Source organism: Lontra canadensis, unplaced genomic scaffold (genome assembly GCF_010015895.1).
Source record: "Lontra canadensis isolate GAN:19392208 unplaced genomic scaffold, GSC_riverotter_1.0 scaffold217, whole genome shotgun sequence".
Classification (NCBI taxonomy): Eukaryota; Metazoa; Chordata; class Mammalia; order Carnivora; family Mustelidae; genus Lontra; species Lontra canadensis.
Genome location: NW_022631211.1, coordinates 110,692 through 124,244, shown reverse-complemented (window position 1 = coordinate 124,244; position 13,553 = coordinate 110,692). Strand labels below are relative to the sequence as shown.

General features: G+C 61.9%; 1 pseudogene; it reads left to right on the top strand.

Moving 5' to 3' along the window:
• The first annotated feature begins 449 nt into the window (after positions 1–449).
• LOC116862006 lies at positions 450–12,108 on the top strand (annotated as a pseudogene).
• The last annotated feature ends 1,445 nt before the right edge of the window (positions 12,109–13,553 follow it).

Below are 13,553 nucleotides of genomic sequence, written 5' to 3'. Positions count from 1 at the left end.
CCCAGACTCCAGGCCTGGTCCTGCTCTACAGTTGTGCATGGAGACGCCACCCCGGGCCCGGGCTGGTGACGGGGTCTCCGTGCTATTGAGGCAGGCGGGCAAAGCGGGCAGAACAGCAAGGCTCCCGCCTAAGCAGCCCTGACGAGTGTGGCCAGAGTGCAACCTGTCGAGCTGGAACATTCCAGAAGGCCCAGCAGCCAGGACCCCACTCGGGGCTGTACTATTCCACCTGGGCTGGAGGACAGCTTGTGGGCTTGGGGAGCCTTCCTGGGGCTGGTGGGAGTTCGGGTCTGACCCCGCAGCACAGCGAGAGGCAGCAGCGGCATTTCACATTTCTGGATCTACTTTTCTCCTCATACCTGCACGGCAGGGACATAAAATTTTCCAGAATATCAGCCGCTTGGGTGGCCTAGTGCAGCTCTGTGGAAGGAAGGAGGGATGGGGCGAGGATGGACACCATCCCCCAGGAGCTGGCAGGAGAAGGAAGGATGGACGGGGTGGAGAGGATGGACACTGTCCCCCAGAGCGGGTAAGAGAAGGAAGGAGGGATGGACACCATCCCCAGGGAGCTGGCAGGAGAAGGAAGGAGGGATGGGGTTGGGGGTGGGGGGGGACAGACACGATCCTGCAGAGCTAGTGAGAGAAGGAAGGATGGCCGGGAGAGGGGGATGGACACCATCCTCCAGGAGCTGGTGGGAGAAGGAAGGGGGATGATGGATACCATTCCCAGGGAGCTAGTGGAAGGAAGGAGGAATGGAGGGGGAACAGACACCATCCTGCGGAGCTGGTGGGAGAAGGAAGAAGGGACAGGGTGGGGGCAGAAACCATCCCGCGGGGCTGGCAGGAGAAGTGGCCTGAGGTCAGCATCTGCAGCCACGTGGTCCCTTGTCGGTGACCGTGGTGGAGAGATTTGGGTGCCCAGGGTCTCAGGAGCCTGGCCCACCACACACTGTCCAGAGTAGTCTGCTGTCTGGCTTGAAACCCCCACTGACTCTATTTGCCACTTTCCAGACCTGGAACCCACCGTTTCCCCTCAACAGGCACCAACAGCCAGGGGCACCGTGTCTCACCAGAGACCCATTCTGTCCCCACAGGGAGGACTGTCATGTACCATGGGTGCTTCTGACTGCCAGAGAACGGCACCCACACCTTGCCAGACTCCCTGGAGCAGGCCAACATGATGGTGGACGCGTGCTCGGGGTTTTGTACCCAGAAGGTAAGGGCACCTGTGATGCGTGCGCGTGTGCGGTGCGCTGCACGGGGCAGGAGCCCAGGCCGGACGCAGGTTTGGGATGGCCGTGTGGTCTGTGCTTACGTGGGCACCCCAGGCTGGCCAGGGTGCTGTCCGCTGGGCCACAAGGCTGGAAGGATCCTGCCTTCCCCGATGGCAGGTGTCAAACTGACTGCGTTTGTTAGTGGGACGTGCTGGCTCAGGCTTGGGGAGAGTGAACAGCTTATCAGTTGTGCCGATGGACAGGGCTGGGTGCTGAACCCGGCGTCGGGGCTGTGGTCACACGTGTGCCTTTGTCTCAGCCGGGGCTCGGAGATGATTCTGCAGAGGGCGGGCGGGGTGCAGAGGTCTCTGTCCCGGCCTCGTGCGGGAGCTCTAGGTGGGACATGGTGATCAAGGCCAGGTGGGGCTGGAAAGCAACGGGACCCCCAGAGTGCTGAGGTGGGGTGTGGTCCAGTGGCCCACATGTGGGCCCCGGGGTATGGCAGCAGGCAGAAGTCAGGGCTGCTCCCATGTGCTGGGGACTGTGACCGGAGGCCAGGTAACAGGATGGGGCTAGGACGGGAGAGTCCTGGTGATGGTGGTGCATCTGTCCTCGTTCATCCGGCGGCAGCCACACCCCTTGCCATGTAGGAAGTCACTCTGCCCTCCTGACGGCCATGTCTAGCGGGTGCTGGGACATGCTGTGATTGTAGCTGAGGAAATGGAGGCAGAGAAGGTCACAAATGCTGTCCAAGGTCACCCATCCCCTATGTGGGGGAGCTGGGATTTGGACCCAGGTAGGCCCCCTGGTTCTGACCCCGCCAGTGGCTCGGAGCTGCAGGAAGTGGGCTTCTGGGGATGCCGGGGAGCCTGCCCTCCCTGGTGCCTCTTGAGACGCGCCCATTAGGGCCGAGACAGAGCCTTTTCTGCACTTTCCAGCCCAAGCAGCAGCCTTTGGAGTGGGTCTCTGTGGCTCTAACATTTCGGGGTATCTGGGGTGTCCTTGGGGGCTCACAGCATCCGGCTGAGGCCCGCGTTCCCATGCTCCGCATGTGGGAGCAGAGCTGTGAGTGGAAGGCCGTGTGCACCTGCTACACACGACCCTCCCAGGGCTTCTGCACACCTGCCGGAGGTCCACAGCCCCGGGAGTGCCCACTGCCATCACCAGTCCAAGGAGCTCGGCTGCACCAGACCTGACCACTCCATCTGCAAACCTGGAGGTGCCCCACATGCCGGGTGACCCACTTTACCCTCCCGGTGCTCCGAGGGGGACACGCTGCCCCCCACATGCTGCCTGAGCCAGAGGGGGTCGTGGCCGTGGGAGCAGGCACCTGTCCCGTCTGGACGGTGCCGCGGTTCCTGCCGAGCGGCGTCTGGGGTGGGGATGGGCAGCTCCTGTTCCTCGCCCAGTGGGTCGGGCTCAGGGACCTCTCCGTCCTGGCACGGGCAGCACTTTCCCCATCTTGGGCTCCCTCGTGCAAACATTCTGGTGTTTATGTGACCCCTCCCCCGCTGTGGAGCACTTCTGTGGTTTTCAGTGTTCCGCTTTGGTGAGCGAGGCCACAGTGACTTCACGGACACCCACCGCGGAGCCAAGGCTGGTGTCAGCCTGGGCTTCTCGAGGACCGGTCTGGGTCGCGCGCCGTCGGGGGCATTTGTGGCCCCAGAGGGGACGTCTCCACCGTGGTTTGTGGGTTGGTCGCGATGGTTCAGGAATGTCACGATGTGGCCGGACAGATTGACACGCGGGGCACCGTCAGTGCCATGACCATCTGACTACCGGCACGGGGCTCAGCCAATGTCACGTGTGTCCGAGCACAGAGAAGCCTCTGGTCTGATATTCTGCGGCCATAGGGAAAGACCTGCCCTGTCTCCATGCCTGGACCTGGGATGGCAGACATGGGGCTGGCAAGGGGCTCCAGCACCATGGGCAAACGGGCTGCTGGCTCCTGACGCTTCCATAGGAATCCTGTGTGCGGCCGGAGGTCCCCTCTCCCTGCACCTGCTCCTGGTCTGTCGGAGGGGGAGAAGGAAGGGAGACGAGTGCGAGCTCGTCCTGTAGATGACTGATGACTCGGGCGGGTCTTCTCAGGCTTTCCCGTGGCGCTGACCCGGCTCGTTCCCTGCACCACAGGTGTTCTGCGGGACCCACCTGGATCCTGGCAGGTGCAGGCTGTCCCGGAGTGGGGCAGGGGCGCTGCCTCTGCAGCCAGCCAGTGGTGGGACAGTGAGTGTCTGGGTTTTGTGAATTAACACTCTGGACCTCGGGAGGTTTTTCCCTTTGCTAAAATGTTCACCGGTCCTGTCTGCTGGTGACGACCTAGCACAGCCTTGGGGTTCTCTCACGATTTTGGCTATAAACCTGTTGACGTTATACCGTGTGTGTCTTCAGAGAAAATTTATTGTGTTCTGGGGTGGATGTCTATAAAGGTAACACATATCTATTTTGGAAAATTTGGAAAACGTGAAATTAAGTTAGAACTCACCAGTGACATTACCGCATCAGAGAAAACCACCAATGGCATTTAACGTCTTTAGGTCTTTTGTTCAAAGTGTATGTTGCCAGAATTCGAATCTTTAACGTTGAATCTTTCGGGGCACGTGGGTGGCTCAGCCGGTTGAGCGTCTGACTCTTAGCTCAGCTCAGCTCAGCTCATGGTCTCAGGGTCGTGAGATCGAGTCCCACCTCGGGCTCTGTGCTGGGCATGGAGGCTGCTTAAAGAAAAAAAAACAAAAAGGAATCTCTCCTTCCGTTTTCCTTTGTTCCACTTGTCTCTCGTGGCATGAGACCCCCCCTCCCGCCCACTCTAGGCCCTTTCTTCACAGTTACAAGCCATGCTGCCTCAAACATTCCTGAAGGTCAAGCTTTCAGCAGCTCATAATGCTCTCCTCGCATCATCACACATGGAGTCACTGGTGTGAGGGAATCGCGTGTCTCCTGCAACACTCATGAGACTTGAGGTGCGTTTCCACAAGCAAGTCACTTGGCCTCATTCCAAAGGCGGTGGAAGGTGGCTTCAGAGTCTGACCTGGGTGCGTGTCCCTGTGCAGACATGTCCTTGCCTCGTGGTCCTGGCCATTCTCGTGGCCCTGAACTGTGGCATTCTCACTGATTGTCAACGATGCCATTCGAAGCTGTGGGTTTCCATGGCAGAGGAGAGCGTGAGCCGGTCCCCGCTCTGGGGCTGCCTCCCCGACCACACAACTCCTACTTTGCAGCCTGACGGCAGGGGCGTCGTGTCGGTGGAAGACACGGGCTCAGTGATGGGCTCTGCGGAGGCACCTTCTTTCCTTCTGGGTGTGCATGTCCAGAGCGGCCTCGGAGTGAAGGGAGGCAGGAGATCGGAGGAGGCAAGCTCCGTGCTGGTTTGATATCACCAAAACCCCTCCATTTTCGTGAGTGTGTCCATGGAGTTGAGTGTGGTCTTGGGCAGAGCCCTGGGCTGCTTCTGTCCCTGATCGGTCTCACGGTCTGAAGTCTTGGGGTGCTTGGCACCTGCCTCCTCGCCTCAGTTTGCCCTCCTGAAGCCCGAGTTCTGATCTCTGACGTTTTTGTGATTCTCTGTAAACCTGGGGACCAACCGCAAGAAAGGCGCTCAAGGAGGACAGAGACAGACAGGCTTGCCGGGACATCCATAACCTGACCTGTGGCCACGATCGTGCCTTTGCAGGGGTTTTCCCGGGACGGGAGGGCCCAGCTGCTGCTGCCATGACCCAGCACCCAACTGAATCACTGTGCATGTGGCAGCCACCAGGCCCAGGCTCTGGACGCAGTTCCGGGTGGAGACCTGTCCCCACACCCCGTCCCCCTATGCCCCTCGATGGAAATGGTCCCACAGCTGTGTCCCCGTCCTGCCTCCCCTTCTCCAAACGTTGAGAAGACGGTGGGGGTGGTGGGAGCAGGGAAGCTGGCAGAGAAAGTTTCATCAATATTTAATTTTTATGGAAATCCTGTCCTAGAAATCCCCGAGGGGCTGGAAATTGTCCTGTGTTTTCAGAATCCAGTTCTGTTCTGTTGTAAGTAAAAGCACATTACTGTCCACGCTCCCCCGTGCTCCACACAAGCCTGGAACCTGACGGTTTCATCCACTCGCGGAAGCGGAAGGGCTCGCGTCGCTAATGGGGTGCAACCCCCACCAGGGGTGACCAGTGGTAGAGGGATACTTCCTTCTAGGACCCGGTCCTGCCGGCATTCTTGAGGACACAGCAGACAGAGCCCAGACATGTGGGGCAAACGGATGCCCCCTGGTGTGTCTGCACGTGGACCACAGCTACAGGTTCCTCCACGGGGATCCAGTGTGGGCACACTGATTTCTGAGGGAAGGGAAAGTCCACACCAAGGGATCCTGTTTGCAGGATGTTCTAGGGTAGTTGGACGACCACGGAGCACAAGTCAGAGCCTTGGCTGACTGCGGGAGGAAACGGGACCCAGTGATTCCCACAGGCAGAACCAGAGGTCTCAGCAAAGGGATGGGGTCTCGTGGGGGTGGGAAGGGTGTGGTGGTATGAACCGGGGTGGCTAGTGAAGGCCTCTCAGGGAAAGGGGCTTGAATAATTGGGGGAGGTCTGGAGGCAGGATGTTCCAGGCAGAGAGAACAGCAAGTGCAAAAGTCCTGAGCTCTGCGTGTGCCACTGGTGCATGGTCAAGGACCATAAGGACCACATTGTAGAAGGTCACCACAACTTCCTGAACAAAGTGCCACAGACAGGGGGCTTGCACTTCTTGAGGCTCTGGAAACCAGAAACCCAAGGTGGGGTGTCACTGGGCTGGTTTCTTCTCAGGCTTCGTAGGCTCACAGATGGGCGTCTTGTGCCTGTGTGTTCATATGGTCGTCTCTGTGTCTGTGTCCAAAACTCTTTTTATGACCACACTAAATCGGATTGGCTTGCACCTGCCATGGCCCTATTTTAACTGAATTACATCTTTAGAGACCCCGTCTCTGAATATAGCTGCATCCTGAGGTGGGGGTCGGACATGGGCTTGGGACAGAGACCGCCTGGTACGGAGAGACGGCTGGGGGCTCCACCGGTGCTACTTCATGGCCTGGTCCAGGTCCCAGCCCTACATGCCAAGGCAGGCCCTGTTGCAGTGCCCAAGGGTGTGGCTTGCAGGGGGGCTGGGCTGCTGTGGCCATGGGCGGGTCTGACGGGTGCAGTGGGGGTAGGACTTCTGACCTTCCGAGCATGGGGACCTTGGAGAGGACCCTACGGGCAAAGCGTCAAACCCTCAGGTCCCCCAAGCAGGGGGCTGGGAGGTGGCACTGGAGTCCCGAGAGATGAGAAGGGGCTCACAGACAGGCAAACTGAGGCTCAGAGATGTCAGGGTCAGTGTCGGGATCTGACGGGCTACACGCCTGCTGCTTCCTCCCTGGTCCCTACGCCCAGGAAGCCCAGACACCCTGAGCTACTGCCTCCCCCATCCTCCATCCTCCGAAAATCCCTGTGTCAAGCCTTGTCCAGAAAAAGCATGGGGACCAGGGATCTGGTTCCAGGGGAGAAGACAAGCTGGTGAGGAGGCCGGAGGCAAGCCAGGTCCTCCCACTCTTCCAAGCCAGCAGCCAAAGGACTTGTCTGTTTTATAGAGACTAGCATTCTGGATGGGGCCCCGGGCTGTTTTAGGGCTTTTCCCACATGGGAGGGGGGGCTCAGTGCTGTAGCAGTGATGTGCATGGGTGGTGGAGGTGCATGGCGGTACGTGATGGAGATACGCAGGGCTGCGTGGTGGGGGTGCGTAGGGGTGCGTGGTGGGGTACGCAGGGCTGCGTGGTGGGGTTGTGCAGGTGCGTGGTGGGGGTGCACGGCGTGTAGAGGGGTGCGTGGTGGAGGTGCATGGGGGCACATGATGGAAATATGCAGGGGTGCATGGTGCAGGTACACTGGGGTGCATGGTGGGGTGAGCAGGGGTGCGTGGTGGGGGTGCGCAGGGTCAGTGCAGGGTCTAGGCTTCTGTCCCCATGTGGCAGCTCAGCTCTCAGAGGGACAGGGCCAGGACCTTGGGAGCTCTCGGCAGGGGTGCAGCTGCCTATGGATGTTCAGGAGGAGGAGGGAGGTGGGGAGAGGCTCTGGTGGGGGTGCAGGGCACTGGGGGACACACGCCTGAGCACAGGAGCACCCCTCCGCAAGCTCTGCATCGCCCCCCCCAACACACACACACCATGACTGTGCCGGGCCGGGTGACTTTCTGTGCACGGAGCTTGCCAGGCCACGCTCAGAAAACGCTAGTGATTTTTCTTTTATTTATTTACAATATTTTTGCTGTGAGCAAAAAATAAAGGTCTGTGTGGTGCTGCCTCTGGCTCCAGCCTCCCTCCCTGCCACCTCCCCCTCTGCATTTCCATTTGTAAGAGGCGGGGGCAGGCAGGGATGACGGGGCTGGGTACCCAGAGAGCACCCTCATGCGCCATGCCCCGTGCTGGCCGCCCTCATAAGGAACGTGCGAGGTGAATTTGATTGCCTGTGTTCGGTGGTGAAGGGCAGAGAGGGTCGGCACCTTGCCCGAGGTCGCACGGCGCCCAGCAGTCTCCTCTGTGGGGGCAGAGGGAGCAGGGAACGAACCCCACAGAGGAAGCCGGGAGGCCAGGAGCCGGCCTCACCGTGAGGCACTGCCCTGCCACTAATCCTGGAAGAGCCGGCAGGGACTTCGTGAATATCCTGGCCTGCACCCCCTGCCCCCCACAGCTGGGTTGGGCTGGTCTCCTCCCCAGGGAGCCCCAGCGGGAATGCCAGGGATGCTTTCAGGACTCCTCACCTGCATCCTGACCCTCACACGCACTGGCTCCTGCCCCCGGTGCCCGGTCCTCCCTGCACTCCCGCCGCCCCCCCAGTGTTAGCCCCGGGCCTGGCTCACGCTGACTGTTGTTGGTCCCCAACCCGCTCTGAGTTGCTGGGGGCAAAAGTCACATCCTGTGCACCGTGCCACCCCTGGGCTTGCACGGGAAGAATGGCCACCGTCCATGTTGACAGGAGCCGGGAGGCCTGGCCCCGGTGGGCATCCCGCATGCTTCTCCCCCCTCGCTCCCCAGCAAAAGATCCCCCTGGCCATCCTGTGGGGCTGGGAGTGCTACTGTGCTTACCCACGCCTCAGTTCAGCCTCCGGGGATGCAGTGGATAGTGCGCTGTGTGGCCAGGAACCCAAGGCACAGAGGCTGGCCGAGTACTGCGAGGTCTACCAGACGTCTGTGCAGGGTGAGTTCAGTGGCTGGAGGTGAGGTGTGAGGGGCCTTCCCTGCCATGTCTGCCGTGTGTGCTCTCCGGGCGTTTGGAGGGACTAGTGCGGCCGCATGCGTCCTGGGGTGGGGAGGGGAGGCCACCACCGTCCCTGGAAGCTGGACACGGGGCACACCGGACCTTTCTCTGAGTCTGGGGACGGAAGTGCTTTGAGGAACAGCAGGAGAGCCACGAGGCAGGGCCCCACCACCCTCCGGCAGAATCTGGAATGTTCTGTGCTGCGTGGGGAGCCAGGGCTTGCTGCCCAGGCCGTGGGAGGCCTCATCATCCCCGGAGCTCTCTCTGGGTGCAGGCCTGGGTGGCCACCCCCTCCTCCCCGGACCTGCCTTGATTTCCTCATCGATGAAGCAGGAGACTGAGGGCGGTGGGTCCGGGTGGGGCGGTCAGTGGTCAGCCTTGGCCTTTCAGACACTCGCTGCACAGACCGGTGGTTCCTGCCCACCAAGGACCAAGTTGTTTGTGGCTCTGTAAAGCTTCCCGGGAGCCAGGAACACGTGGGCACGGCATCTCATTGAGCACGCCACGCCACCGGCTTCTACACGGGGAGTTACTACTTCGATGGGACCCCATACAACAAGGGTGAGTGACGGCCACGGGGCCTGGAGTCCCGGGGCCAGCCCAGGGGGCCGGGGAACCAGCATCGCAAACACATTCCCAGCCCCGCGGCCGGCCCGGGACTCGGGACATCCATCCTGGTGGCTTGCACTCCCACGCTATGACCACTTTCCGAATATCCTTTGGTTGGCAGAACCCTCAGTAATTCTGTGAGATGTCACTGGCTCATTTGTCTGATTTTCTGGGAGGCCAGAAGGAGCTCCTCAAAACGCTGTGTTTTTGAAGATGGGTGCAAAACCCCCTGGAGTTGTGTGGCCCCTAGTCTCTCCCTGCAGAAGCAAGAGGCCTCCCTGTGCTGAGTAGGACCGAGAACCCAAGCCAAGCCAGGGGCTGTCGGTCTGCCGTCAGGTGTCACCCCTGTTGTGTCCAGATTCCTGACCGGACTATGGTTTAGGAAGAGAAGACCAGGTCCACAGCGTCCTGAGCTTAGTGGGGAGCTCTGGTCTGGTGGGAGAAGCCGAGAAAGCTGGTCGCTCATCCTTATGCCCTGAGTGTTACCGGCACCCCTAGGGGGGTGGCCGGATGACCCGTTCTGGGTCCTGCCTGCTGTGGCCTGGCACCCGTGGAGTCCCATGGCACAGGCTGCTGGTTACCTGCTCGTCTAGAGGACCGTAGCCATCTGCACAGCTGGTGGTCTTGGTCTGCAAGTGGCCCGGGGGCCCAGTGGCTGGCGTGGCCACGTGTGATGGCCCTGGGGGTTCCCCCTGTGAGGCTCATGGGACTGGCGTGGGGTGGCCGCTGGCCTCTGCACCGACCCTCCCAGTGACATGCATGGGCACCCGGTCTTTCCTGGGCGACTGTGGCCCATGGGTCACACAGAGCGGCCGCTGTGGGGACAGCCCGCTGCACACAGAACACATTGAAGGTCTTGAAGTGCTGGGGACCCGATCCCAATCCTGATCCTGTGTTTACAGCCCATGGTCTGGCTCCTCTTTCCCTCGTCCCTGGTGCTGGGCAGTAGGAGCCCCGGAGAAGGCTAACGGTTGTTAGGCCTGGGGCAGAGATCTGTTTGAACTGGGTTGGGTTCCAGGAGGCAAACCCAACTCAGAGGAGCCTTGTTTCCCAGCATCAAAGAACCCAGCCCTGCCTGCTGCACCTTTGCGTGCCCCCCGCCCCCGCTCATGAAGCAGGTGGTGTTGGGGCTTGTCACTGTCCCCGAGAGCCCAGGAGACACGCATGCTCGTTTATGGAGCACGGGTCCCTGGCTGGCAGACCCCGGGTCTGTCGGGATATGGCTGAATTCTAGGTTCTGGGGCACCCCTCCGGGGGTCCTTCTGTGACATCTGGCCGTACCCCTTGATCGGCCCCTACTCCTAGTTCCTGGGAGGTGCTGTGCTCCCTGGGACTGCACGTGGAGCTCCTCCAGCCCCAGCATAAAGGCCACCACTGAACGAGCCCACAGCGTCTTGCTGACCCACGTGTGACTCTGTTACGGGTGGGGAGGCCTGGGACCCTGCCACAGGACCCCGGGGCTCACTGCTGGGCGGGGGCTGGAAGCCCGGCCTCACAGGGACACCTACACCAGGTGCCCAGAGCCCCGTGCTGCCCTGCGATCCTGGCAGGGGTCCTACCCATTCTGAGCCACGCCTGTGTCCACGACTGCCTCACAGGTTGTTGGCGACGCTCGCGGGAAATCGCCTTGCAGACGCTCACACGCATGCGCCTGCAGGGTCTAGACTTGTGGGTCTCCTGGAGGCGCACTTAGCTCTGCCTGCTGCCACGGCGGGGTCCATCACCATCCTCAGCGGCCCTGTCTCCCCCGCAGGGTTCAAAGGCGAGAAGGACCACTGGCGCAGCCGGCGCACCATCTGCAAGAAGACCCACGAGAGTGGCCGCAGGGAGATTGAGATGATCGACTCGGCCATCCTACTGATCCGGAACCCATACAGGTCTCTGGTGGCCGAGTTCAACCACAAGTGTAGCGGACACCTGGGCTACGCGGCCGACCGAAACTGGAAGAGCAAAGGTGGGCAGAAGGCGGCGGGGGGAGGCCGGGCAGCTCTTCACCTGTGCAAAGACACCCGTTCCCGGCCCTGCCCGGGCTTGGCCGCTGCCCCCCTGCAGTGTGGCTGGGACACGGGTCCGGGTGGCGAGTGTTGAGACACTGAGCAGTCAGAGGGCAGCAGGGGTGGGGCTGTCGGGCAGGCAGGCCCGTCCCCACAGACCCTGTCCCGGCAGATGCCCCCATCACCTCCAGTCCACCCTGCCCCTTGCTGGCGACCCAGGTGCAGGAGGCTGAGCTCTGGTCCCTCCTCGGCTCCCAGGTGCCTCAGTTTACCCACTTGAGACACCAAGGCAGTCCCTGTCTGAGCGTGGTCGTGAAGACCACGCCCTCCGAGGTGGCAGGATGGTCACCAGCTGTATTTGTTGATACTGACACCGTCCCCAGCAAGACAAAAGCCCCAGCAGGTCTATATTTGCTGGGATAAGCTCTCATGGATTGATCCTCCCCAAACCTTGCAGGCTGCCCGTCAGTGTCATGGGGTGGATGGGGCACCCCCACGGGACGTGGTGGGCATCAGGCAGGGACCTCGCTCACTTAGCTTCACAGGAAGACCCCGGCAGGTGCTCAGGCCTGCGCCCTTTCTCCCGGTGCCCCTGCTTATCCCCGTCACCCAGGGCAAGGTGAGCATGGATCAGGGTCATCCCATCTCCCACCCGTGAAGAACACTGTGCTGCGTGGGCCACGTGGCACTCCCTGCCCCGGCGTGGGCCCCGCAGGCAGGGCGCTCACCGTCCGTGACAGAGGGAACCAGCCCTCTCCACACATGCCACATCTGTCCTTGTGTGGGGCTGCACGGCCACCGAGGCAGACGTGGCCCAGTGACCCAGGCTGGCCCCGAGGTGCTGCTCTTACTGCCCTCGGGTCGTCAGGAGGGCCTGCTCCGAGGGGCCACCTGCCCTGGTCGCCAGCCTCCCCGGCTCCCCGCCGCAGCGCCCAGGAGGCGGGGCCGACCTGCGTGTCTCTCCCCGCGGAGTGGCCAGACTTCGTGCGCATCTACCACATGCTGGACTGGCTGCGGTTCGGCAAGCGGCTGCTGCTGGTGCACTAGGAGGAGCCGCGCACGCCGCGGGAGATGGCGGCCTTCCTCAACGTGCCCCGAGTGAGGAGTGTCTGCTGTGCGTGGAGAACAACAAAGAGGGCAGCTTCCGACCGTGTGGCCGGCGCCCGCACAACCCTGAGCCCTTCATCCCCGAGATGAGGGCTCTAATCCACGGCTACATCTGGACGGTGGACAAGGCGCTGAAAGACCACGGCGGGGCCGGGCCGCCCGTGTCGCCCGGACACTGCTCCACGGGGCTAGCTGCCGGAGCCGCCGCAGGACCCGGCGCTCACAGACCTGCTGCCGCGTCGCTGCACGCTTGAGGGGACCCGCTCGGACTTGGCGACACGGGCCCGGGCGTGCGCGCTGGGCTCCCGGTGCGGCTCTCCTGCTTCCTGCTGCAGGCTTGCTGGCCGGGGTCCTTGCCCCCGGGTGCGGGGCTGGGTGGGCGTCAGTGCTGTGGGCAGCGAGTACCGCAGCGTGGACGTGAGCTCACGGAGGCTGCTAGTCCGTGTGACCCTAAACGGCACATCTGTCGCCCTGTGAACATCTGTGGTATGGCCACCAGGCTCCCGGGTCCACAGCCCTGCATCTCCCTTCTCCGTAGACCGGAGGGCAGTGCAGAGTGGAGCCTCCCCCAACCCCATGCTGCACACTGACCGCAGGACCTGCTACAGCTCTGTGCACCCCCCACTACCCCACCCAACGTCAGCACTCCGTGGAGGGGCCCCTGCCTGGCTTTTCCCTCCCATGTCCTAGAGGCAGGGTGTGGCGCAAGGGGTCATGGGGCAGGGAAGGGCTGGCCTCCAGGCGGGAGCTTGGGGTGCACATGGGGAGACCCAGGAGGGATGGGTCTTGGTGTCACTTGGACCGGTGGCCCCACCCAATTTGGCCATGTCCCCCATCCACACAACTGTCAGGGGAGGGGCCATGGCCAAACCCTCTGAGTTCACACACACCCAACCCCCAACACCCACCCCCCTGCTGCCAGATCCCTGGGCCTCATTGCCACACCCTCTGTCTCTGTGGGAGACTGCTGTCTTTCCCACTCGTTCACCCCGGAGGAAGGGTCCTCACGAGTACAGTGTGCTGCTCTGTGCTAGCTGGCCAGTGGCTGGGGGGAGGGGTAGGAAAGCCGCCCACCCCAGCTCACAGCCTCAGGGGGCAGAGGAAGGGTGGTCACAGAGGAGAAGAAACCCAGTAGCAGAGGACTGTGCTTGCCATGCAGGCTCAGGGTCACCATACGGGCTGGTCTGGAGGGATCTGTAGGAATTACCCCGGCAGAGCCGAGGGAAGGACCTTGAGGCAGAGAGAACAGTGTGTGCAAAGGCTCAGAGGCTTGGAGAACAGGGGGATGAGCTGTGGGGCGTGTGTGTCTGAGTTTCTGCAGCTGGGGGTGGAGTGGGTGAGTGAGGACAGAGGTGGGGACACAGAGAGGGACCGTCCTCAGCCAC